Raw genomic sequence first — 5,543 nt, forward strand, 5'->3', positions numbered from 1 at the left:
TCCATCAAGGTCTTTGGAGATAAAAAAAAATCAGTCTGAGCAGCTCGTTAGATGTGGGATATCCTCTTGTCCAAATGAAGTATCTAATGAGCAGTGAAAGAAGCCAGGGCTCAAGTTTCAAAGGTTTGGGAAGTTCGTGGTTTGTCAAAACAAAATAACAAATGGAATTCCAGGTCACCTCCGGGCAGCATAGGGCCAATGTTCATCTTGGATGGAACTTCCCCACGGCTCTCCAGTCAGGCAGCACTAATATATTTGAAAGACTCGAGGTCATCTACCAGTGGTCCCTTGGGAGATGATTTATAGCACATCTTGCATAGATTCTAGCTTTCATCTTTAAAACGGAAATGAAGCGCTTGACAATTTCATCAGACATGTCATCAGACCAGAAAATTTCTAGTTAAGGGGCATATAAGAGTTCCTAAGACTCTGCCCTATTTCTCCCCTTGACGATTCCCTTTCCTCAAAAGTTTCCACTACTCCCATGATCATAAAATCTGGCTCTTTTCCACTTCTTTAAGAAACCATTTTGATCTGAGATAAAAATAAATAAATAAATAAAATTAAAAAAAAAAGCTCTCTTGTCCATTCCTTCAGCAAACCCTAGACAGTCTGACATGTGAAAGCAACCTAACATTAACACCTAACATTAAGATACTAACATAGTATTCTCTAGATGGGCAGAGTACATGACTGTAGGACTGGTGCCAGGAATTCTACACAGCTGCAGCCTCTGCCACCTCTGCCGCTGGGTCTGGCCCGCATGCACAAACTCAGGCTTGCGCCTATGAGACCGGTGCTCTGCTCCTGGTCTTGGCGGGACATGTGTTTCCTCTGCTGCCAAGGAGTGCCAGGCCAAGCTGAACTGAGCTGGTAAGAAGCTCCAGCACAGGACACAAGAAACTTCAGGAAAGAAAATGTCTTCCCAATCAGAGGTGTTATCAGCTCTTTAGAACAAAGGTACTCAGGCAGAGGAATGATTTCTACATGCGTCTCCCTTTATTTTTACCCCAAGCTCCCATATAAATACAGTTTTGAAATGGTTTGGAGTCTGACAACCAGCACTTTCCATTGGCTAGTCCTGAGGGCTGGGGAAGACTTAATCTACATATTTGGGAGCGGTTCTGCTTCTGCCTGGGGCTTACATGACCTGTGACCATGGCTACTTGCAGAGGAGGAACTTGGGACGTGGCCGATCTGGCTGGGGTCTATGTTACATCCTCCTGTGAAGGCAGAAGTTGGGGCGTGGTCAGTGCCCTGAGGGGCTGTGCAGTGCTTATGCCAGCATAAAGATTCCCGATTCTCAAGAGTTTGGGAAGCTTCCTGCTGTCTCATTCAGCATTTCTGGGGACTCGAACCACCTTAATCAATAATCAGGGTTTCTAACACAGCCTACCTGCTCCACACAAAGTGAACCTACTGTCATTCGGGTTGAGCTGCAGATGGTAGGTACTGCTTGTCCTGTATCCCAGAAAATGTCTAAGGTCCATAGTGCTCTCATAGTTCCATGTTTTTATGCCTATTATCCAAGAACTGAGGCAAGTGTAAAATAGATTGTGGAGAACTGAAGAATATCAGCTTTGTCTCATGTCCTTCCTCCTCATTTTAGTGTGTCATAAAAACTGAAGACAGTGCTTCATTATTGGAAAGAGGAGAAATGACACCCTTCCCAGCACAGTCTAGGCAAGACCTTACAGAGTAAAAATAGAATGCTTACAGTGAGAGTTAGCTACAAGCCAACAAAAGTCTTGATCAATGACTACTATGTGCTAAATATTGTAAGAATGCAGAGAGGCTTACAAAGATAAGAAAAATATTCTTGTCCTTTGGGGAGCATGTAGTGTATTGGGAGGAGGGCAAGTATAGCTCTCTCTATGAAGCAGAAAGTGAGTTCATAAGATCTTTCTTCTCAGATGGACCAATGTACTTGATAAGATGGAGAGACCCAACTGAAAGTAGAAAGCAGGAGCTACAAGCAGGGACGGCAGTTAAGATCAATGGTAATACTCCAAGCAAGAAGAAATAAAGGCCTGGGAAGTGTTTCTGGCACCAAAGAGGATAAATAGATAAAAGAAAGTCGTCCTGTAGGCCATGATGACCATCATCATGAGTAGAAGCCAAGGCTGAGGAGTCAAAATAACTCCAGGGTTCCTACCCTTCCAGGTGGGGATAAAGATGCAGCCATCACCCTTGCTGGGGAAGTCAGAAGGAGAGAACAAGTTGTGTGTCTCTTAACCAGTATGTGTAGGACCAGAGGAATTTTGGATGTTGACATATTTACATATACATAATGCACTATCTCAAAAGATATAGGATCCAAGGATAAAGTTAAAATTCAATTATATCTCATATACCTTACACATGTAGCATAAAATCAACCCTATGTGGTAACTTAAATGATTATGTTATGGTGTCACTTGTAGCATCATATTGATTGATACTCCAAGGGTTTTAAGATTTTTAAGTAATACTCAGCCTGTTTTAAAACCATAGAAAGAGAAACATGCTGATGAAGATCTCTTGAAAAAAATCAAGTTTAACAGAATAAATCCTTGTGTTTTTGTGCTTCATGCTCTGCAGAGTTTAAACACCCCAAACCCCCTGATTATAGTCTCTCCTCTTTAGAGGGTAGCTAGGGAGCATACAACCCCTTCGTAGTTCCCAAATATTCTTACCAGCAGTAACACGATTTGAAGCATTCCAGAGAGCTGACTTTTTTTTTCTCTATTCATCTCCAAGGACCTTCTAATTAATGAAAAGGCAAAATGCAGCCTAGACACGGGGTAACCAAAACACACCAAAGAAGCTATTGATTCAGAATCTCTTACAAAAACAAATCCATTGGCAGAATCCTAACTTAGTAAACAGTCCCTAAAATGGGAATCCAAGCAGAGAAAAGGGCAGCATACAGAATGCATCAGATCATAAACAACCCCCTTCTCTGAGTCAGAAAATCAGCCCCAGTACCAGCACTGAGAAAGAAAACTGCCTTGGCAGTCCTGTCCCCAGTGACCGGGGACCATATGGCCAGGCATTTGGGAACTCCTTGGGTTTTGCTGCATAGGAAGTAGTCTCCTGTGGGGACCCGGGTTAGGCTGTGTCATCCTCCTCTTCCTGCTGTGTCCCATCAGCAGCATTTCCATTGGTCACCAGAGAAGAAGCTCAAAGACTACTTGATTCTTTTCATAACTTCTTCCTCAGAAGTGGGGGCTCTCCTTTCACCTTCTGAATGACAAGCATTAGCCTCCTAACTAAATGTGATCGGGCATTCTGACTTTTGAAGACCTAGGGTCAGGGTTTGCTCTTTTTTACATGTTCCATTAAAAGTTGTGTACAGTAAAATTATAATTTTTCAACTGTGCAATTCAATGGCTTAAAAATTGATGTGTCTTGCTGCAAACACATCTCTCATGGTTCTACTCGTGAATACTGTCTTAGTTAGGGTTACTATTGCTGTGATGAAACACCATGACCAAAAAGCAAACTGAAGAGGAAAGGGTTTATTTGGCTTACACTTCATATTACTCTTTATCACTGAAGGAAGTCAAGACAGAGACTCATAAAGACTAAGAACCTGGGGACAGGTCGTAAGGCAGAGACCATAGAGGGGTAATGCTTACTGACTAAATTGTTCAACCTGCTTTCTAATAGAACCCAGGACCACCAGCCCAGAAATCATCCCTCCCACAATGGTCTGGACCCTCCCCATCAATCACTAATTAAGAAAATGCCCCACAGGCGGCATTCAGTCCCATCATAGGGAAACATTTTCTTAATTGACTTTAGCTTATGTCAAGTTGACATAAAAGCATCTAGCATGGATGTATTTTAAGGTGCCTTAATCTATGGCTTTCTTTGTTTTGCTACCATAAAAGTGTTATAAAACTGATTCTATGTTGAAACATGGATTTAGGGGATAACCCAAGTCTCTGATCATGGATCATGGCCACTCAAATTTGGCTCTAGAAATAAACTCCCTTTCGCTTGGAGGTGAGAGCTATGTTCTTTGAGTTGATACACTCATACACATAAGGTAAGAATGAATAAAACCTGAATAAACCAGGCTTTATATTGATGCAGTTGTAACCAGAATTGTTTTTAATTTTCTTCTAGGTGTTTATTAGAATTTATATTAGCAAATAGAAACTTTGTGACATACATTATATTTATCAGCTCTGCTAAATTCACTTCATGGTATTGTGGACTTCTTGGATTTCCATTTACAAATACATATAATTAGAATAGTCTTTACATTTAATTCCCAATTTTTATAACCTCTCATTGTTTCCAGGCACTAGCAAGGTTCTCAGATACAACACTGAATAGATGTGGTATCAGGCAACCTTATCCTTGATCTTGGGGAGAAGGTGTTATATGTGCCACTCTTAGAATGATGTCAGCCACATATTTTCTCACAGAGTGATGGAATTCCCTTCCACTCCTGGTTTGTCACAGATGACCCATGAATTCTGATGGTGCTTTTTCTTCACTTACCAAGGCGTTCATATGCTTTTTCTCCTTGATAAAGAATGCTGTGGAAGACTTTCAGAACACTAAGTCACAAGAATATTTGCCACATATTCCCCTTTCACTATCAAAGGTGGCTTTTCTTTTTCCAACAAAGCACACAGCTGTCCTTTCCAGATTCTTCTCTTTCACAAAGCCACTGGAGTTCCATGGACCAGTGCAATAAGGTTTTGCTATTCTGAAGGGTCCACTGGCAGACTAGGAGTCAGAACACTTGCTGGCATTTGGGAGAAGATTAGAAATGTAGGGCTTGAAGAAGCATCTTTCCAAATGACATACAGAAAACAAGAAGTCATAATTCCATCCATCTGGGACTCAGCTCTTCATGGCTTGAATCTTGGGAAAATCTTTGACCCACCCCTAGAGAGACTATTTATCTTTTTGTTGCCTCATTGCCTTTTGTGTTGAGCAGTGTAGAATCAGACCTTCCACAAAATGAAAATTCCTGCCTTCTGTATTTCAGCAATATAGTCAGCAAACAAACTTAAAGGAGTATGCATGTGCCTAGAAGCAAAGCATCCTGGGGCCTTACCAATGTGTCCTGAGTGCTTGAGAGGTAAAGCCAAAGCTTTTGCTAATTGCTTTCACTTTTATTTTCTTGTTTATTTAATTAATTAACTCATTTATTTTTGGCACAGAGTATTGCTATGTAGGCCAGGATGACCTTAAAATCCTCCTGCATCAATCTGCAGAATTCTGGGAGTAATACAGGCATGGACCACCATTCCTGGCTCTGAGACTGAATTGCTTTAAGTATTTTTTTTTTTTTTTTTTTTTTGCAATTCAGGCCAAGCAGGATGGCACACATTCTAGAGGCTGAGACATGGTGATAACAAGTTTAAATCTACCCAGCATGCATAGAGAGATACTATGTATCCATCAACCAATGTATCCAAAATTCAAACAAACAGGAGCTCATTTGAAAATTGTATGTAGAAGAGATTTTGATGCTGCATTTAATTGGAATCTTCAGAGACTACCTTTTTAATCTCAGCTTATTGAAAAATTCTGCTTCT

The sequence above is a fragment of the Micromys minutus genome, assembly GCF_963924665.1.
Source record: "Micromys minutus genome assembly, chromosome: 14".
Lineage (NCBI taxonomy): Eukaryota > Metazoa > Chordata > Mammalia > Rodentia > Muridae > Micromys > Micromys minutus.